The sequence below is a fragment of the Anabrus simplex genome, chromosome 13 (assembly GCF_040414725.1).
Source record: "Anabrus simplex isolate iqAnaSimp1 chromosome 13, ASM4041472v1, whole genome shotgun sequence".
In the NCBI taxonomy this organism is placed as follows: domain Eukaryota; kingdom Metazoa; phylum Arthropoda; class Insecta; order Orthoptera; family Tettigoniidae; genus Anabrus; species Anabrus simplex.
Window position 1 is genome coordinate 105,326,677 of NC_090277.1, and position 23,398 is coordinate 105,350,074.

Here is a 23,398-nt window from a genome sequence, read left to right on the forward strand (position 1 = left end):
AATTGTAGAAGTTCCAAATTTCACCCACGATCTCCCTTAATGCTAAAGAGTTGCGTAGCCATTTTGAGACCCCGACGGACCCCGTCCTGAGATCGGGTCCGGACGAAACTTTTGTTTGCACATTGTGTGTGCGTAATGAATCACTGTATAAATTGTGGTGAATATTGGGTAACTCCTGAGAGCCTCTGGCACAGGCGGCAGGGCGCCAGCCTCTCACCGCTGGTTCCTTAGTTCTAATCCCGTTGAGATTTGTGCTGGGCAAAGCTGAGGCGGGACACGTTTTTCTCCGGGTACTCCTGGTTTCCCTGTCACCTTTCATTCCAGCAACATTCTCCAATATCATTTCATCTGTCAGTCATTAATCATTGCCCCAGAGGAGTGTGACAGGCTTCGGCAGCCGACACAATCTCTATCCTCGCTGCTAGATGGGGGCTTCATTCATTCCATTCCTAACCTGGTTGAAAGACTGGAAAGAGGCTGTGGAGTTTCATTTTATTTTCATTGGGTAACCCCTCTGGCCTCTCTTAAAGAACCAGAGAAACGAGGAAATGCCATTTGGTCCTTGTTTCAATGACGGTGAAATCCTGACATTCACCTCCCCGCGGTGCAACGACTGCATATAAAAATAATATTTTACATGCAGGCGGATAACGAATGAAGGGACCGATTATCTCCCGGTATAAGGAGATCCCCTATACCAAGTGCCAGCAGTCTCTTTGAGAGTGGATGAGCGGGTATGGGCAAGGGCACTCTATTGTCCTGGGGACAAGAAATTGTTCCCAAAGGCGGAGGAACCAGTTTGGTCAACGGCATTAGGATGCAGAAGGCAACGGGAAACCACTGCATTAAAGATCCTGAGAGATATTCCAATAAATCCACATGGCATGGCTGCAACATCAAGATCGGAGCTGGCCGTGTGGATCGTCTACCTCCTTTTGGAGACGACGGCTTAATAAGATAAGAACCACTCTGGGACTTATTAAAGGAACAACGATCCCAGTCATTCAGTTAATATTGTGGAGAAAATCTGTACATTTTGTATTAGAGATGGGGTATGTAATACAAAAAGATCCAACCCCCTCTCATTTCGCCATGTCTCAGGCTGTCCGGAGTACAGGGTAGGTATCTGTGTTATTTGCTAGCTGCTCTGCAAACAGCGGGCGAGGGACATAATGCTGTAGCATTGAGACGGCGACGGTTGTGGACATAAGCCATCAAAGAGTGACACATGGCTACTAGCTAAATATTTAACAAGTCTTACAGCGCCCGGTACAGTTGACACAAAGTAATAAGCCTTTGTCTGCTTTTCTCTCTCGCTCTCTCGCACACCTCCGTAGCGTTTCATTCTGTTTCCATGCTCACGGGTTCGACTCTGGCTAAGGTCGGCGACACTTGATGCTAAGCAAATGTGACAACCGTCTGTCGTTCGCTTCCTCATTAGTAAGGTAGTCTCCTCCTGTAGTTGGGTGCTGTAGAATACATCCCCAGTATCCTCTGCCTGTCGAGGTAAGGTAAGGGTTATTCTGCCCAAAGGCAGGTCCGAACCTCCGCAGAGGTGTTCCTGAGCCGGAGTTTACGTGCGGTAGGGTGGCCAGTTCCTTTCCGCTCCTCCATTCCCTTACCCCCCCCCCCCAACAGCGCGTGGCAACCCATCCAACTCCTGACCACGCCCAATGTTGCTTAACTTCGGAGATCTCACGGGATCCGGTGTTTCAACACGGCTACGGCCGTTGGCTCTGCCTGTCGAGAAAGGTGTCTAAAAGGGGCTCCTCATGGTCATATTTCTTATCCCACTTTTCTTGGTCAACTGTTGTTCTCTGTCGTACGGGATCATGTTAGGTCATGGCCGATTACGTATCAATTGTTTACTACTTTTTTCCTTAAATTATTTCAAAGAATTTGGAAATTTATCGAATTGGTGTAGATATAGCAGGGGGCGCCCTTAGTAAATTATTCCAGACCGTAATTCTTCCTATAATTCAATACTTGTTTTAGAAATACGTTTATTTGAATGACCTTTATATTACCATTCGCTTCTAAATATAATAGCCTACCTTATTCAAGAAATTTATTAGAAACTTAACCCTGTCACAAATTTCAGTTCACCGGACGAGTTGGCCGTGCGGTGTTAGGGGTGCGCAGCTGTGAGCTTGTATCCGGGAGATAGTGGGTTCGAGCCCCACTGTCGACAGTCCTAAAAATGGTTTTCCGTGGTTTCCCCCACTTTCACACCAGGCAAATGCTGGGGCTGTATCTTAAGGTCTGGGCCGCTTCCTTCCCACTCCTAGGCCTTTCCTATCCCATCGTCGCCATAAGACCTATCTGCGTCGGTGCGACGTAAAGCCAATTGTAAAAAAAAAAAAATCAGTTCTCTCATAAGAATGATTCTGATCATGATTCACCAAACTCCTATATTACATCTGTTTCGCTTCAGATAATCAATAGGAAAATCGATTTGAAGTTCTCTGCTGGCATATGCATTTTCGTATAAAGCACTTTAATACTCAAATCATTGGCAACGTAAATACGTACTGTAAGTGACAGTCTATCAGTTGATACCATGCTCTCTAATTTAACTGTCCCTCTCTCTCCAGTCGCTCCACTCATGACTGAGTATCGTGACCCAAGAACTTTGTTGTTTCTTTTATAAGCTGATGCCATTCTGTACGAATTTGCGTTTTCCGGACAGTAATTCTCCATGGTAAGTCCATGATCTCTCTTACTTGATCAACCCATCTTTTTGCGACCCGTCCTCGTGTCCTTGTACCAGAAACTTTTCTTTGGACAATTAATTTTTCCAGGTTTCTCATCCTCTCTACTCTTCATGTGACCAAAGAATTGCAGGGTTCTCTGGTACACAACTAAGCATAGACTTTCTTGTATTCCAATTTCCCGGATGACAGAATCATTTTTTTGTCTCGCTTTCCACGGTATTCGCAACAACCTTCTCCACCACCACATTTCGGTTCCTTTCTCTAGCTTTTATGGTCCGAGTTTCGCATCCGTACAGGAAGATCGAGAACACAAGCGAATGGACTAATATTTTCTTCGTATTCATAGATATTGCTCTATCTTGCCAGATCTTCTTTAATTTTGCCATAGCTGTACGTCCTAGAATAATGCGACGTTTGATTTCTTTTTCGCAGCTACTTGTATCCTTATTTATGGAACCAAGATAAGAAAACTGGCAGACTCGTTGGAGACTGTTGAGGTACTGTGGCAGCCGAATCTCTGCACCTTTGTTGACAATCATTAGTTTTGTCTTGATCCAATAAATTTCCAAGCCAAGATTGTGACTTTCCTGTTGTATACGATCTATTATCTCGACAAGCTCCTGTACACTGCTGACTACAAGTGTGGTGTCGTCCGCTAAACGGAGGTTATTATTTCTCTTCCCACTAATCGAGAATCCTACTTCCTAACTGTCGAGGGCATGCCTCATGATATATTCACCATAGATATTGAACAGTTGGGGTGATAAGATGCATCCTTGTCTCACTCCTTTGGAGATTTTGAAAGTTGATGATAGATCACCATCAACTCTGACTTTGGCCAATTTGTTATCGTATAAGCCTTTTATAAGTGAAATGAGATGAGATTAGATGGAATTCCCATTCCCTCTAGAAAACACCACAGCTTCGACCACAAAACACAATCAAAGGCCTTTTCGTAGTCAGTGAAGCGCAGAAACAAAGGAATGTTGAATTCATGTGCCTTTTCAACCAACTGGCGGAATATTTAGAATCTGTTCTCTAGTTCCTCTTCCCTTAACAAAGCCAGCCTGTTCTGATAGGAGTTGATATCTAATGTAAGGCTTCAAACGGCCATTTATGATATGCAATATTATGTTACTTGCATGTAATATTAGTGAGATGGTTCGATAATTCCCGCAGTTCCTTGTTGATTCCTTTTTTGTGAAGTGGAATGAAGATGGAAATGAGCCAGTCTTATGGCCATACACCACTGTTACAGATGAAGTGCATTAAACGTACTCATTCTTCTCCCATTTCCTTAATCATTTCCCCATCGATGCCATCACTTCCTGATGCTTTATGATTCTTCAGGTATTTAATTGCATCTTCTACTTTTCTCCTCAGTATTGAAAGGTCTAGTCCTGAGTTAGATTGATTAGAGATGCAAACATTTCTGGTAGTGTAGATTTTCACAGTATCCTTTCCATCTTTCAATGGCCAGTTGTTTCTCTCCAATGAGAGTACCATCTTCATCTTCCGCAACCCATGAACGGGGCTTGAAGTCGCGGGTAATTTTCTTTACCTTCATAAAGAGATCACGGGGTTGACAGTGCTGCTTATGCAGTTCAATTTCTTCACAGATTTCATGAATCTTTTTTACCTTATCAGGTCTGCACTGCTTTTGAATCTTCCGAGATAGTGATGCGTGCCTTTGTAAATAGTCATCAGTTTCATAATTGTTTTTTTTTTTTAGCGGTTTCCTTTCCTCTATTACCCTCAAAGTTTCGGCGCTTAACCATGGCTTCCTACTCACACCAGTCTTCAAGTTGTTCCATACCGAATCTTCAGTGTCAGTGGGATTTATTCCTAATGACTGTAGTTTGGGATGAATAGCCTCGCCGAAGCTACGTAGAGCTCTATCATCAAATTTCATTTCCCGTACCTTTGTTGTGGTTTTGAGTTTTAGCCGCATTCTCATGATGACGAGGATATGGTCTGAACCACATTCAGCGCCTGGGTAACTTCTGCTGATTAAAACAGATGACTTCCAACGACTTCTGATCAGGACAAAATCAGTATGGTTTCGTACCCTGTCTCCAGGGGATATCCACGTGTATCGGCGGCGAGGGTGATGTTGAAAGAGTGTATTGGTAACCATTTCCGTATCTGTACAGAAATGCAGAAGACGCTCCCCTCTATCATTTCTAGTCTCAAGCCCATATGGACCAACATGTACACTAAGATGGTTATCAGATGACATGTCACCAATCTTAGCTTTGAAGTCATCTTGAATGATGAGAACTTCTCTTTGAAGAACTTTATCAACAAAGCATTCTAATTGACTGAAGAATTCGTCTGTCTCATCTTCAGGGGCAGCAGATATTAGTGCATACACCTGTACAATATTTAATTTGCGAGGTGTTGTATTCATCTTGATGGAAATAATTCTATCATTAACTGGACATCGAATGACTACACTACATAACTTCTGTGGAACGACGACCGCTACACCGTTCCGACTTTGATGATTATGTCCGGAGAAATATACCGTGTTACCATTGGTAGTGGTGAAATTCCCAGCATCATTCCAGTGTGTCTCACCCAGTCCCAAGATCTTCACGCCATGTAGTGTCATTTCTCTCTTAACAGTTGATAGTTTGCCAGTCTGTAGTAAACCCCTCACATTCCAGGTTCCACATAATATCTCTCTGCGAAGCGAATACATTTGATTCAAGGCTTCTTTCAACCCTGTCCCCTCCGGAGATCCGATTTGGGGACTTGAAACTCCGGAATTATATTTAATAGTGGGTACGAACATTTAGAATGGAGCAAAGCCATTGGGCTGTCTTGGAGAAAGTAATGAGGTGGTGGTGGTGATTATTGTTTTAAGAGGAAGTACAACTAGGCAACCATCCTCTGTATAACACTAATCAGAGAGAAAAAATGGAAGGGGTCCGACACTTCAAAAAAGGAAGACAAGGGCCACGAAGGGCGTGAAAATGAAAGACTCCCTAGCCCTCGCAAACCTAATAGCGTCGGGGTCTGAAAAGAACAAGAGTTGACCAAGAGAGGTCGGATAGGATAGATGAAAGTGAGGAGCCTGGCACAAGTAAGTGGAAGCAATGCCAGGACTCAGCTAAGGGCCCCGTGGTCGCCAATCCACGCTCCAAATTTCAGAGCCCCTGGGGCTCCTTTTAGTCGCCTCTTACGACAGGCAGGGGATAACGTGAGTGTTATTCTACCGCCCCCACCCACAGGGGGGAGAAAGTAATGAGGGGGTTCCCGCGTCGTTCCTCATATCAACTAGGACGCTCCTATCGTGGAGAACAGACGCTCCTAACGGAGTACAGACACTGCCTGAAGACAACTCATCCGGCCTATCTGCCATTGTGTTATTAACCTTCCTCTACCATCTAGGTCATTGCTTCTCTTCAACTATTGCCTCATCTGCTTTTTGCGCCATTCCAAAGGTTAAGGACTTAACCGTAACCCTGGCAAGGGACCCTTACATGGGACTACCAGCTGGGTCAGCTGGACCAAGGTTCTTTTTTAAAGAGGTGTTACACCTCTATCACTCGCCCTTAGTCCTCACTTGTGACACGCAGAGCCTGGCTTCACAAACAGCGAGAATATAATCTTCATTCACAGATAAAATAAATAGCTTTATCACTTTCTTTATAACATCACTTTTAAAAACCTCAGAAGGTATAGTAATTGAGAAATGTAGGCTACAAGGATAGGCACTAAACAGAGTTTTGGTCTTATCCGAAAAAGAAAAAGAAAGCTCATGTACACGGTAAACATCCCCTCTGTTCACAAATTTATCCTTGAATGTTTTAATGCACGCTAATAAATTAGTTGTAAGTACGAAATCATCACGATGTTAATGCATCTGCTGTAATATGAATTCCATTCAGGCACACAATACGATCGACACGTCTTAATGTATCAAAATAGTTTTGAAACCAAATTTCAGTCAATTCATCACTACACTAACGTTTCCTAATCAAACCAAACCCAACAGAAAGGACTTAACTGATTTTTCGCACATGCTGATGTTTACATTTGAACAAACCGATCGCGGCGCCATTTTAGCTTATATCGATAGCTGCATGAAGGTGATGCTTTCGTGATCTACAGCTCCGATGACGTCACACAAAGAGGCGAACTGTTTCCTCCGTCCGAGCCGTGTAATGCAAGGACATGGTGCGTCTGTACCTTGTAATTATGAAATATTCACAAATGTTGTATTAATATTACAGGTGAGATCACTGAGACCTGTAATCGCATCATAACTCGTAAGTCAGGTCTATGTAATTTTAGGAGAAGTAGGTTTGAACTGCGATCTACGCGGTCAAAGCTTGGGTGTTTAACTCACCAATGTACCCAACAAATAATAATTATGCATTAATACAAATATTGATACAACAAACGTACAATAATAATAATAATAATAATAATAATAATAATAATAATAATAATCTTTACTCCCATACCTCTAGATGGCCATAAATACAGTAGCTTTCTCGGGTTTTTTTCTTGACACTTCTGGCACTAACCTTCGAAGACTTTCTTGAGACCCTTTCTTCCATGCAAACATTTGCATCAGTTTTTGTTTAGGAATAGCTCATGTTTTCCCAAATATTAATGCACTGATCAGCAAGATCTATTATCTACTTCCCACATTCACGGAAACTGCCGAGGAATGGTTTTTACTCCCATTAATTTTGGGGAGAAAAGGCAGCGCGTACTCAAAACATTACTAACCCAAAAAAATAATTATATGTAGGTTCAGTTGGTTACTGTCCACTTTTATGCTTTTATGCTTGTTCTGCTGTAAATCTGGGTAACAAGAAAGTCAAAAGCACAACTCATCATCAGGTCTGGAAAATGAGTAAAACATACTCCTTTATTCTTCGTAGCAGGTACTTTTTCGGTGGGATTTTCGTTTCTCATAAAGGTAACGTGACCTCATACGAAGTTGTATTTTCGCCGTGGTACGCGTAAGTTCTTAGCATTGTGGCAACTGCAAACTTTCACACATTGTATTTAAATTTGCAGCACATTATATTTCCACCAAAACGTGTTATACGATAACAATTAAATTTCACGAGAAGTATTACGTCCCTTGAATTTACATTACTCACCACGTGAAGATACTATACCCAAGAGCGCCCATGTTCCGGGGCAAGGGGGTGCCGTGGATCCCCCCCCCCCCACCCCGTACCTCTCAGGGAAAGGCAAAAATTTATTGTAGTCAGGTGTTTTTCTTTCAAGAAAATTATTTAAAAGTCGGTATTACGTAGAAGTGTAATACCGCCCCCCCCCCAACCACCACCAACAGGCAGGGGATACCGTGGGTGTTATTCTACCGCCATTCATCTTCCAAAATTTTAAAAATACTACATACCCACAGGTCTAGCCCCTCCCCCTACATTCTGTCATATGGGCGTCCAATGGCGATGCCTAACCTAAACTATGAGGTCTCATTATCTTAATAACAGCTGTTTACGTAAATCCTAATGTGATAAGTTTAAAGAAATAACATACAATATATTGAAACATAAATTTCTGTCTCTCAACAGTCACAATTATCCACAGAACGCCCGCAGTCCTTATGGATTACATTCAAAAGTGCAATTTGTAACATTCGCTTAGCTCGCCTCAATTGATCAGCTGATGGGCTTGGCGCGCTTTCTACAGTACGGCCTGAGTGCTGTTAGCTGCAGCCTCCCTGAATTTACTATTGCATTTCCACGCCGAAAGATTTCGCTAGTAATTCTGGACAGGTTCAAGGTCTTATATACACCTTGGACAGGTTTAACAGGTGTTTGTGATTGCGAGAAGTTTGATTTACGTTGTGGGTGGAGAATCGTTTCAAGTGAAATTAATTTGAGTGCCGGTAAATGTGGTCGCATAATTGTGATTTTTTTTTCTCATACCTGGGTGAACTTCGTGCTATGTAATAACCAAGAATAGTGCTCCATTCGTTAATATTCACTACTACACAACGTTGTAGCAAAGTTGCTGCGAATTTTACTTTCAGCGAGCAGAGAGAGTATCTTCGGCTAACAGTGGCTACGGCTTTTACCGTGTCTTTTCAGCTCTGTATTCGGGAGGCGGTGGACTGGTCTCACCGTCGGCTGTCCTAAGAATGGTTTTCCGTGGTTTCCATTCTCCTCGCTGAGACTAATGCCGGGACAGCGCCTTTTATTGGCCACTGCGACTCCCCTCTCACCTTCAACCGCAATACCTCTCCTCCTAGCTTGACAAAAGACAAAAGGGCTACTGAAGGAAAACATTTTAACAGTAGTAGTACGGGCTTGTTGGCCGTGTGGTTAGAAGGCTCGCAGCTGTGAGCTTGCATCCCGGAGATAGTGGATTCTAATCCCACTGCCCGCAGCCATGAAGATGGTTTTCCGTGTTTTCCCATTTTCACACCAGGCTGTACTTAAGGCCACGGCCGCTTCCTTCCCACTCCTGGGCCTTTCATATCCCAGCGTCGCCGTAAGACCTATGTGTGCCGTTGCGACGTAAAGAAATTTGTAAACAAAAAAGTAGTAGTAATAATTTTAAGTTGGTAATACACTGACAGATTAGTCGCAGATAAAATGCATCCTTGGCTATAGTGGTTCTACCGTATTGTGAGTGGAGAAGCAACTGTACAAATAAATTTTAGTGAAATGATTTAAAATGTTATTTTTTTTACCGATTTGCGTTATACTTTAATACATTTGAGACCACTAGCGGCGATTAGGGCACGGGGCCGCCCCCCTTCCACTTTGTGGGGAAAACATTAATTTTAACCGGCAAAAACTAGGAATTATTGTTTTAAAAAGTCAATTTGTAGAAGATAATTATTTCCTTTATTTTCTTTCTATAACAAAATTAGTAGCTGAAATACGTACAAATTGTTGTTTGTCGTGGTTAACCTATTTGTGTAGCGCCACAGCAAGTAATGAAGACTTTGCATGTGCTGTGAGGAAGGGTAGCAGGGGTATATATACCGAGCTCGATAGCTGGAATCGCTTAAGTGCGGCCAGTATCCAGTCCTGGCATTGCTTCCACTTACTGGCGCCCGGATTTTCACTTTTATCTATCATATCCGACCTCTCTTGGTCAACTCTTGTTCTTTTCCGACCCCGACGCTATTAGGTTTGCGAGGCCTAGGGAGTCTTTCATTGTCACGCCCTTCGTGACCCTTGTCTTCCTTTCGCCAATACCTTCATTTTTCGAAGTGTCGAGTCCCTTCCATTTTTCCCCACTGATTAGTGTTATACAGAGGATGGTTACCTAGTTGTAATTCCTCTTTAAACAATAATCGCCACCACGTGGAAGCACGTGTATTAGTTGTAGTGGAGAGTATTATGAAGGGGATAAGGTTGTTTTGTAAGAACTTTGAAAATATATAGCTTTTTCAAAAGAATTCCGCTTTTTTTGGGTACCCCCCTCGTACCCCACAAACCCGGGTACTTTTTTGTGTCTGTATATGTTGTGAACCTCCTGGTTGCGAGGTGCCACTGGTACTAATGTTGCGTGGCACGGGATATAGTTTATAATAACTTGGTATGTACAACGCTGTAATTAGATAGGGCTGCTGATCACGCTGTCCCGAGCTGGATGAATGAATCTACTAGTGCATATATTTTCTGTGTTTAAGGCCCGGTTTCACAGTTTGAGTTTAAGCCGAAGCTTTAGTAAGCCACGCACGCCGCTTAAGCAAGGCTTACTCTTTGGCTTAAACACTACGAGTTTCACAGTAGGGAGACCATGTGCAGCTTTACTAAGCTGAACATCTCCGAAGTTGGTAATGCTTGCGCATGCGCAATGATTCAGTTCTCATCTTTGTTTACGTCCGTACTAGAGTATTCTAAGTTCCTTGACATCCGTAGCCTATGATTGATTGACTTGTAGGTTATACATCGTTTATCAGCCAAGATAATTTAGAAGAATGAACGGAAAATGTGATTCCAATAATAGTAACAAAAATAAAGTTTAAAAAAAGGTCACTCGCCCGTCCTGCTGACACGTACTACCACTACAGTCTAAAATGGCCATAACTTCTGAACCATTCATGCAAATAATGTCCTGACAAGGTTATTGTAATCCTTATAAAATACTGGAGGAGGTCAAAAATTTATTTCGATGAGGAATTCGAGGATAATATCGAAATATTTATTTAATGTTAAGGAGTTATATTTTTTACCGCTGAGTATAGCATAAAATCGCTTCTAGAGGGCAAACGGTCGGAAATAGGTATATACCATCGCGGACTTTTTTGTAGAGGTTTCTATGCTCTACAATTCGTACACTTACACTTGGGGTCTATCGTTGATGGTTCACGCAGCGTAAGCCAAGAAAGCAAGTGACCGACCGACATTTTTGTCTCTTTTACTGTATATCGGAACACGGAAACTGTATTATTTCACGAGCCTCGAAATATATTCAGAAATATAAGTTATTTAATCTTAATGTTATTGGTTTTACGTCCCACTAACTATGAATTTGAGCACCTTCACCACAGGACTGAGACAGGATCGAACCTGCCAAGTTGGGCTATAAGAAGGCCAGCGCTCTACCATCCGAACTGAATCCTTAGCTTAAACCTCAGTTTCATACAGCTTAAGCCAGTCACAGATAAGCTCGGCTTACCACTTGCACTCCCCACTGTGAAACTCGTCCAGAGTTTAAGCTCCCGCTTAAGCCCGATCCAAGGCTTAAGCGTATACTGTGAAACCGGGCCTAACTGACATACTTTATGTAAGGACGTTCCCCCTTTTGGAACGTGTTCCGCGGAGAGAGGGGGCGATTTGGACAAACAGGACGTAATATATCACTGGAGTGACACATGCAACGGACCTGATCATAATGAAAGAGGACTCTCAGCGATCTCTGTATGGTACTCTTACTTCGACATGGAAAGTTAGCGACTAGCAAATTAACAGGTTTGCATTTAGCTATTAGCTTACCTCCAGTAGCGGCGCTAAGAAGCTGGCCCACCGTCCCCCGGCAATAATAAAAAATGGGCCCATCGTTTCCTGATAAGGAAAGTTACAAGTTTATTTCGTAGTACAATGTTGTATATTATTACAATGAACAACAACGACAATGATAATAATAAGTTACACAATTTAGTTTTCAAATCCGAAGAAATTAAAATAATACACTTACGTGGTACGAATACGCACATACATACAAGAAATGCATATACCAATTATAGTAATCAAAACACACTGACCGTCACAATATTAAGAAATAATCTCGTTCCTAGGACCAAATAAGTTACTACTATTCACAACTCAACCGTCAATCATAGACCTGCTTAGCTACACTGACTGGCGAGAGTTATCAACAGGCTCGAGACTTCAGTATTTAGAGTGTAGATAAGGAGGATGTCTTTGTTATCGCATCTTCGCTGACTACTGGGTTCTTAGAACTGGCTAATTACTTCAAAAGCCTTGTTGCTTGTTGTGAGTGGCAGCAAGGGGTGGTTATTATTGGAACAGTTTGGGAAACTCGCATTTTTTCAGAAAAATAACTACCGTACTCCTGTTGACGAAAGAAGCTCTGCACCACGACGGCCTAAGTTTGGAATAACCCTCTGTAATAAAAATAATACTGTGTTATGTGCTGGAGCTTTATCAGTATGTAAAATCACTCTTCAGCTACTGAATTGGGGGTCCCGCGGTTCTCATTGCCGCCACTGCTTATCTCACAGAGCACACCTGACATCTACACCTTTTGATTGCGGACAACTCTCACGATTTTCTTGGAAAAGAACTACACCATTCTTTAAACTAACTTCCAGAATTGTCAGAAAATTTAAGCTGAAGATCGTGTGAAACTTCCCTTGGTTTTCTCTTGGTCCTCTTCCGATCTTACCCTCTGTGGGTGGGGGCAGTTGAATAACAACCACTGATCCCCTGCCTGTCGCAAGAGACGACTTAAGTTTTGACCCAAGGTTCTGAAATTACCGAGCTCGATAGCTGCAGTCGCTTAAGTGCGGACAGTATCCAGTATTCGGGAGATAGTAGGTTCGAACCCCACTGTCGGCAGCCCTGAAAATGGTTTTCCGTGGTTTCCCATTTTCACACCAGCCAAATGCTGGGGCTGTACCTTAATTAAGGCCACGGCCGCTTCCTTCTCACTCCTAGCCCTTCCCTGTCCCATCGTCGCCATAAGACCTATCTGTGTCGGTGCGACGTAAAGCAGCTAGCAAAAAAGGTTCTGAAATTGGGAGCGTGGAAGTAACAACGCGGCTATAGCTGAGTCTGGCATTATTTCCACTTACTTGTGTGAAGCTCCTGGCTGTCATCTTTCCCATCCGACTTCTCTTGGTCAACACTTTTATATGCATGCACAGAAATGGTGTCCCGACATAAACAATCAACACTGCCCCACTTCAGTACTGGAAAGGAGGGGAAGGGTGTGAATGGGTAGTGTGTGTATTGTTATACATCCACCACCGTGCCCATTTCAACCACAACAGTCTTATAGCGGGCTGTCTACCTGCAGCAAAGTGTTAAGAGAGGGGGTGGGGGAGGCGCTGTGCTTTGTTTTTATAGGCACACCATTTCTTTGCATGCGTGTACGTTTCAGTCGAATTAATACACATCTCATTTCACCTCTAACGCAACCCGCTGAAAATAAGGAATTTATATGTTTCCCACCCTTATACGTTGTAGGGGCTGCTTGGCTGACGCGGTAAAGGTGTGCTCGGTTCGCCCGGAAGGACGTGGGTTCGAATCCCCGTCAGGATGCCGTAAAATGTAAGAAAATAGATTTTCATTTCCGGAGGTCTGAGGTTCATTCAGCCTACACCAAATGTGAGTACCAGGTTAATTCCTGGGGGCAAAGGCAGCCGGGCGTAGAGGTAACTACTCTAACCCATCAAGTGCCGAGTTTACGAGTAGTGGAAGCCTTTCTTTAACTTCCACCCCTCCAAGGGCCTTGATAGCCTGTACGGAGATGAATTTGCTTTGCCTTTTTTTAAAATATATGTTGTAGAATGTAGGCTTATTGTAGTGAAGGAACTGTGGGCTAATTGAGGTTCCTCTGTTTGATACTAGAGGGAGATACATTATATATGTCGTCCACAATCGATCCTCTGACTGCAGCACCAGCTGGCTGTACCATAACAGAGAGCTATTACGGGCTGACCCACTTCCCCGACTTAAGACGTTATGACTTCTTCCGCCCGGCTACAATGAATACATTACGACTGCCGGATTTGTACGAGTATGGCTGTTGAGATTGTTCTTTTTTTACAAGGAAAATACGAAGATATAGGCTACACAGGTATTTATGTAAAACTTCTACCCGCATAATTTACACGCAAGTAGCATTCGTCAAGTTAGTCAGTGGATTAAGGGCTTCAATATTAGATACTGAACAAAATGTTGAAAAAGCCAACAAGTAACAATCACATATCTTTTGCGAACTTTTGTGCATTGAACAAATTATCAGTTACCGGGCGAGTTGGCCGTGCGGTTAGGAGCGCGCAGCTGTGAGGTCGCATCCGGGAGATAGTGGGTTCGAATCCCACTGTCGGCAGCCCTGAAGATGATTTTCCGTGGTTTCCCATTTTCACGCCAGGCAAATGCCTGGGCTGTACGTTAATTAAGGCCACGGCCCCTTCCTTTCCATTGCTAGGCCTTTCCCGTCCCATCGTCGCCACAAGACCTATCTGTGTCGGTGCGACATAAAGCAAAATAGCAACAACAAACAATCAGTAAATCGCCACTGATCTCCATTTAAGACAGCAGCCCACGTGGCAGATTCCTATCCGTTGTTTACCTAGTCTTTTCTTAAATGATTTCAAAGAACTTCGTAATTCATTGAGCATTGGTAAATTATTTCATTCCCTATAATCCTCTTCGTATAACTGAATATTTTCCCCGGTTTGTCCTCTTGAATTCCGACTTTTTCTTCATATTATTATGACCTTTCGTGCCTTTTAAAAAAGCTGCACTCAAGCTTACTCATAACGCATCCACACAGAGGCACACGAGATGCTGTCAGTTGGTACAATTCATTTTATCCACATATATTCACAAATTAACACACACATAACCTTAATCACAGTATCAAAACACTTCACTTCGAGAATATCAACGAAGCCGCCATTATTAAAAACAGCTGCCAACACTTCAATAGGGAGACTGCAACTACGGCATGTCAAATCGAGAATAACTTCCAATCAGTAACTCGTTCAACTACTCGTCGTCATCGTCAAGATCGTCTCCTTATATATATGCCTGGCCAGGCGTCTAGAAAGTTACCGTACAAAAATATATCTTCTCTAAAACTCGAGAGTGCATAATACATAGATTATAATGTATAGATTATTCTCAATCGTTTTCGTAACCTGTACCATTCTGAAAGTTACAATGTGTTTCACAATTATGGATTGCAATTTATATGTACAGGTAAGAATGCATTTTAATACTGAAGATGGTTTTCTGTGGTTTCCCATTTTCACACCAGGCAAATGCTGGGGCTGTACCTTAATTAAGGCCACGGCCGATTCCTTCCGACTCCTAGCCCCTTCCTGTCCCATCGTCACCATAAGACCTATCTGTGTCGGTGCGACGTAAAACAAGCTGTAAAAAATATCTTCATAAATACGCACCAGCATCGCATGCGTTTCTTTCGGTGTCTTGTCAAGCTTAAAACAAAACTGTACATTGATCTTTTGGTCGTTCGTGTTCCTGTTCGCAGTTCAGAACCAACACACTGAACACGCACGGTATCAAACAGGTCTTACACGGCACACACATGATGCTCAACTGAACAACCTTGGGAGCAGGCGGTCAAAACCTGCTGCTACGTAGGTGCAGCGTTGCGTGTGGCCAGTGTTGCCGAATCGACCGTTCTGACTTCATTTCCGAACTTTATTGGCACAGGTTGTAAAATCAAATCATTCAATGATCGCTTCAATAATTGCAGGCGAAGGCTTACCCTAACCCACAATACATTCTGTTCATAGCAGGTAGCTAAGCGACTAACACTTTCATTAATATTCTGATATACACTGACTGACAGAGCAAATGCAACACCAAGAAGGAGTGGTTCGAAAGGGATGAAAGTTGGGGAAAAAACAGAGACGGCACGCACGAATAATTGATGTTTATTTCAAACCGATATGCAGGTTACACAATGCGCACGGCATCGACTCAGTAGGATGTAGGACCACCGCGTGCGGCGATGCACGCAGAAACACGTCGAGGTACAGAGTCAATAAGAGTGCGGATGGTGTCCTGAGGGATGGTTCTCCATTCTCTGTCAACCATTTGCCACAGTTGGTCGTCCGTACGAGGCTGGGGCAGAGTTTGCAAACGGCGTCCAATGAGATCCCACACGTGTTCGATTGGTGAGAGATCTGGAGAGTACGCTGGCCACGGAAGCATCTGTACACCTCGTAGAGCCTGTTGGGAGATGCGAGCAGTGTGTGGGCGGGCATTATCCTGCTGAAACAGAGCATTGGGCAGCCCCTGAAGGTACGGGAGTGCCACCGGCCGCAGCACATGCTGCACGTAGCGGTGGGCATTTAACGTGCCTTGAATACGCACTAGAGGTGACGTGGAATCATACGCAATAGCGCCCCAAACCATGATGCCGCGTTGTCTAGCGGTAGGGCGCTCCACAGTTACTGCCGGATTTGACCTTTCTCCACGCCGACGCCACACTCGTCTGCGGTGACTATCACTGACAGAACAGAAGTGTGACTCATCGGAGAACACGACGTTCCGCCATTCCCTCATCCAAGTCGCTCTAGCCCGGCACCATGCCAGGCGTGCACGTCTATGCTGTGGAGTCAATGGTAGTCTTCTGAGCGGACGCCGGGAGTGCAGGCCTCCTTCAACCAATCGACGGGAAATTGTACTGGTCGATATTGGAACAGCCAGGGTGTCTTGCACATGCTGTAGAATGGCGGTTGACGTGGCGTGCGGGGCTGCCGCCGCTTGGCGGCGGATGCGCCGATCCTCGCGTGCTGACCTCACTCGGGCTGCGCCTGGACCCCTCGTACGTGCCACATGTCCCTGCGCCAACCATCTTCGCCACAGGCGCTGCACCGTGGACACATCCCTATGGGTATCGGCTGCGATTTGACGAAGCGACCAACCTGCCCTTCTCAGCCCGATCACCATACCCCTCGTAAAGTCGTCTGTCTGCTGGGAATGCCTCCGTTGACGGCGGCCTGGCATTCTTAGCTATACACGTGTCCTGTGGCACACGACAACACGTTCTACAATGACTGTCGGTTGAGAAATCACGGTACGAAGTGGGCCATTCGCCAACGCCGTGTCCCATTTATCGTTCGCTACGTGCGCAGCACAGCGGCGCATTTCACATCATGAGCATACCTCAGTGACGTCAGTCTACCCTGCAATTGGCATAAAGTTCTGACCACTCCTTCTTGGTGTTGCATTTGCTCTGTCAGTCAGTGTATGAGATTTTCATCCTTAGTAATGTATCTCATGCAGCCATGTTTGATTACTACCTGTCAAGCCAGAGAATATACACTCCCTCTGATCGCGGAAGAATACTATTGCCTGCTAGATACTCTTTGATTCTCTAACCTTCCCGCAGCTTCCAAATATATTCAATAGATGGCGGAGCGTTCCTAATAACTTATGTGATGCTAAGAAAAAAAAGTCTACGCACAAACAGACCGAACAATGACAAACGCCTTAAACATTATCTGGGAACACCTCTCGAAGGATAACTTAGCTACATTAAAAAGAGTGATTCCCATGTGTCTTTAAAATGTTCTCCGACTGGTAAAAAACGCTCCTTCGAGACAATCGTTCCATATAGAAGAACTGCGATTAAAATACCATTGCCTTCTACGACACAATACCAAGCTTTGCATCAAGAACTGCAGGGAAAAAGGCGAATATGTTGGTAATTTTTTCCCCCAAACAGACGGCATGATGACGTCAGAATGGATGAATTCTAACTACGAACTGCGCCATATCATAACGCGCTTCTTATTAAATGTTCATAAAACCATTGTAAAGGGCGGCAAAACAATATGACTACGCTGCGAAGAAGCACGGGTCCTCTAGTTAATTTTAATTAAGTTGTTTCTTTTTCACGTATAATAGACAAGAAAAACCACGTGTTTTCCGTTTTCTTGCAGTTTATACATTTGTTACTCAAAATTAGTTTTGTCAGACTGAAAACTAAACAGTTATTAAAATAAATAAGAATAGATGTGAGACTCTGAGAGATGCCTTAAGTATTTATAATGACTGATATGAAGGTGCTCCGGTGATGATAGCGCCGTGCTCAGGACGAGCATCTCCTTAATCAGAAGAGGGCGAGAGAGAGAATAATGATGAAGAGACTAAATAAAAATAAACCAAGGTTCAACGAGATGTTCTGCGAATATTAAATTTTTAACAGATAAAATAATCCCTCTCAAGTTATGCAAATCGCTACCTCATTGAATTACTAATCAGAGTGAAGAAGCTGCAAAGGTAGCCGGAGATACTTGTGTCTCACTTTTACTAGCTAACGATGTTGAATATTGACTTCATTTATCGACACATAAGAAGGAAGAACTTGTATGTTTTCTAAAATTGAGATATTTTGACCAAAGTTTGAAAACCTCGTACACTCAGGCTGGTGAATGACAAAAATTTCAAGCAACTGAATTGTGTGGCCTCTAGCAACCAGTATATCTAAGTAGGCGGAATTTTGTGTGTAATACTCGTTGATCATTTATAATGCTTAAACGTTATAGGTTTAGTTGTCTGTAATAAAGCTTATTTAATCAAATAACTCATGAAAGATCAAGTTGTCAAATTGCCTGTTGCAGTCACTTAAATTAAATAATATTTTCAAGTATGTATAAAATTATTTCCATCTTTCATACAGTATGACATACACTAGTCTCTTTGAAAATGCATTGAAATGTAATGAAAACTAGTAACTTCTAATCATGAAAGTATTTTTTTTTGGGGGGGGGGGGGTGAAGACGCAAGAAATGTTATGCTCCGAAAGGAGGGCGTCACTTTAAAAGTTTGTGGAGGACTGCTGTGGAGTTTCGCGAAACGCCACAGTATTACTGAGTACATCATAATCTATAGCGAAGACTTCTTCATAGCAGTCATGATTATTTGAAACAAGGCATTGTTGTGGTAGAATGATTGTTGTAGATACTTACGTTGGTTTACTCGGGACGCAGCAGTAATCCCATCTATCGGAGATTAATGGCAGCAGAAGAGACTAATCCCATCACAACGATGAGCAGTGTAATGTTTTTTTTTTTTTTTTTTATGAGCTTTTGATATTGTACGCCTTCACATTTAGTTTTCTTCCGAATCTCTGATGTTAGCTAACCTAATGTAAAGGCGGTCCTTCCTTCAAACATGACTTCCTCTCCTTTTATTCTTCAAGCGATCGTTCCTTCCGATTTTTCTGACTTATTATAATCATCTTGACAATTTTCTTTGTCGATACGGACCGATGACCACGTGCTTTTACACCTTCAGACAATCATGACAAAAACCACCTAACGAAACTGAACAATATCTCCATATAAGCAATGCTCAGCGTTGATATGAACTTAGCAACAAAAGTCTAGATTCATGAATTCTGTTATCAGAATCGGTACGGTAAAACTGTATAAGACATAAGTGATCGGAAATCGTGTTTTCTGGACTTCTTTTAAGTAGTACTTTTTGATAGAACCAATAATATAGAGATTTAAAAAATAAACTGTAGGCACCTTCCTCATAACTACCATGTAGTCCAGCATGAATAAAGTTATTTATGCCCTAAACTGTAGTGCCTTATTTCCTGGCATTGCATACCGATTTTCATTAAATTCCGTCCACCCATTTTCTCGTTGTTCGGCGCTGATACGAAATTAGCAACAAAAATCGAACCCCACTGTCGGCAGCCCTGAAGATGGTTTTCCGTGGTTTCCCATCTTCACACCAGGCAAATGCTGGGGCTGTACCTTAATTAAGGCCACGGCCGCTTCCTTCCCACTCCTAGCCCTTCCCTGTCCCATCGTCGCCATAAGACCTATCTGTGTCGGTGCGACGTAAAGCAAATAACAAAAAAAAATGTATAGGCCTAAACATAAATGATCGGAATGATAACAGTGGCGGGAGGGAGGATTCGGAAAGTAGAGAAATTTAAATATCTGGGAGTGTCGGAGAAAGAGGCACTGATATCGAGAATCAACAAAATAAACTTGGCATACAAGCTAAGTATGAACTTCTATAACAAGAAGATCTCAATCAATGCAAAACTCGGACATTACCAGACAGCGATCCGTCCAGAAGCCTTATATGCAGCTCAATATTTGAACCTGCTAAAGGTAGGATTGGTCAAGAAGTTAGAACTGGTGGAGCGAACATTTCCAAGGAAGATACTGGGAACCCAAAGAACAGAGGATGGATCGTACAGAAAGGATGCAAACCAAGAACTGTACCGCAAGATACAAAAGATCTCAGACACCATCCGGAAGAGGAGAGCCATGTTCTTTGGACACATCTACAGAATGGACCCGGGAAGACTGACCAACCAGATAGTAAGGTTTATGAGAGCAGGAAAACTGTGGTACACTGGCATCAGGAAGTGACAGAAATGGGAATACAAGGATCTGAAATAAGCAACAGGGAAACTTACAAGTAAAAAGAAAAACGCAAAGATTTTCCAAGAAAAAGTTAGTTTGCGGACCCAAACACCATGGAGAAGCTTGCAGACTGAAAGAATGAAGGATTACTGGGCGCAGATCAAAGCCCAGAAGCAGCTGAAATCGAATTAACGTTGTCTACAGTTGGCCAAAACGAAAGAAAGAAAAAGAAATAAAGAAAGAGAGAGATAAAGAAGAAGAAGAAATGATCGAAAATTTCATTTTACCTATATAACTTATGTAGTATTTATCGATAGGACCACTAATAACAGAGGTATTTGAGAATTAAATTTTAGGCCTTTCCCTAAACTACAATTTCTCTCAACGCGAATAAAATTATTTATATCCTAGATTGTAGTACCTAATTCCCCAACTTTACATGCCGATTTCCATTAAATTCTCTTAAGCCATTTTCTTGTGCATTTCCTTGTTACTGTTAACAAGACCGATACAGAAATATCGTTCTTTTTAAATTCTGAGCCATGTACAGACAAAACTCTTATATAAAGAATTATATCTCAAGATGGAAAAGATCTCATATAACATCCAGAAGAGGATCATATCTCCAGAATAAACCCGGGAAGACTCACCAATCATATAATAAGGTTTTTGAGATCAGAAAAACTACGGTGCGCTGGTATCAGAAGGTGAAGAAGGACCTGGAAGAAATGGGAATACAAGGAACGGAAATCAGCAGCAAGTCGAGGACCAAGATGACCAAGGTGTTTCAAGAAAGAAAAAGAAAAAATAGATCCCATACCCAAGCTCCGTGGACAGAAGCAAGGGGGAGATTGCAGAATCAAAGGATGAAGGAGTACTGGACGACGATTAAAGCCCGGAAAGAGACGAAGCTGAATTTGAATTAACTGGTCCATAGTCGGCCAACACGAAAGAAGAAGGAAGATATCTATCGCATGATTTAGTGATTTGACAACAAGACATGTTTCTGTGGAACCCAGGGTGCGAAATAGCGGGGGGGGGGAATTCTTTTTTTATAAAATGAGGAAAATATAACACATCTATTATTGAAATCAGTGTTTTTTTACTGTGCATATTTTCATAAAAACAACAACCATAATACAGATAAGATAGAAATAATACTGTAGGATGACAACGTAGTGGTGACAACTCCGCACATGCAGCCTATTTTTCATGTTTCACTCTGGCAAGTCCATCTGAAACCCGGGAATAATTTTCCATTGAACATCATTCTTATTATAACAACAGAATTCAAACGGAAACATTTTAAATTTACATTTTTCAGGGGTAGGGGGTAATTTACTTAAAAAGGAAATTATGTACCCCCTCCCTGGCCGGGTACTGATTGAAATAAATACTAGTAGTTAAGCCCTATGATCCTTCTCTCCCCTCCCTCCATTTTTTCCGATTTCGCACCCTGGTGGAACCAGTAATATCATGTTAAAGCAAAGAGCAATTTCTTACATATTACGATATATTTTGTATTGCGAGGACCAACAGTCCGTGAATATGGTAACAGCATACTTCTATCGCAAGGATAATGCGCTATTCTCGGAGATAAGAGGTTTGAACTTTCTGCCCATGTTCTAGATCAGTCTTCTGCAGAGAATTGGATGCTGGTCTCCCCCTGTTTCATTTAATACGGAACTGTTGTTTTCTTCTCTCGATACCGTAGAATCTATTTTCTTTCACGCTCTGCTGCACAGATGGATACAATAACATGGCTTCGTCTTTACGAGAGACAGAGAGACAGAGACAGAGAGAGAGAGAGAAACCGCGTGTCATTCTCCTGGGCTGGGTCGGAGATCCGTTGGCTCGGGCACTGGCTATCCGGCCCCGCGGGGTAGAAGGCTCCGGGTTCGATTTCCGGCGAGGTAAGGAATTTTTATCTGTGTCTCAGGACTGGTTCGAGGTTCACTAATCTGCGTGATTACTAGGGCTTGTTGATCCGGAAGGCTGTGCCAGCTCAACGTTACCCATGCTGGATTGGCCTCGGTGTAGGGCCAGGCTAACAAGGTGTTCCCCGAGTTGCCTGACAGGTGTATGTGCTCTTTATTCATCATTACTATTTCTACCTTTCTTTTTTAATCCACTTAAATTTAATTTCTTTTCCGGTCTAGCCAACCTCTCTGCCTCGGGTCCCCCTGTAAGTGGCGGCGGTAGAATAACACCCACGGTATCCCCTGCCTGTCGTAAGAGGCGACTAAAAGGGGCCCTTAGCTGAGTCCTGGCATTGCTTTTACTTATTTGGGTCATGCTCCTCAATTTCATCTATCCTGTCCGACCTTCCTTGGTCAACTCTTGTTTTTTTTCGATCCCCACGGTATTAGAGCACTCGAGGCCTTAGGGAGTCTTCGATTTTTTCGCCCTTCGTGGCCCTTGTCTTCCTTTGGCCGATACCTTTATTTTTCGAATTGTCGGATACCTTCAGTTTTGTCTCTTTGATTAGTGTTAAATAGAGGATCGTTACCTAGTTGTACTTCCTCTTAAAACAATAATCACACACACTCCCCTGCTGGTATGCAACATTCAGTGCAAGAATATGAGCGAAATACTTCTTTCAGACAATACATATTTTTAGATTAGCATAATGTAGGAAAGGAATTCCGTGTTTGTTAATAAAGTACTTGCAGAATTTAGAATGAAATATTTTATTCCACCTAGAATGAATTCAGCAAACTCGAAATGGAGATCGTGGAGAAAGAAATTGAAATTCGTGTAAATAGAATCATACAGTATTTGGCTTAACCACACAAGGGTTACAGAAATTTGAATTCGGAACCCTTACCTCAGTTGGCTTTGCAGTGTATCACGATAGCCATCTCCAGGCTCTTAGGTGTAAAGGATCTTCGGTTTTTAGACACCACGTTGTGAAACATCGAGAAACTTCTCTCCACATCCTTTTTTTTACAACTTGCTTTACGTCGCACCGACACAGTAAGGTCTTATAGCGACGATAGGATAGGAAAGACCTAGGAGTGGGTAGGAACCGGCTGTGGCCTTAAATAAGGTACAGCCCCAGCATTTGCTTGGTGTGAAAATGGGAAACCACAGAAAACCCTCTTCAGGG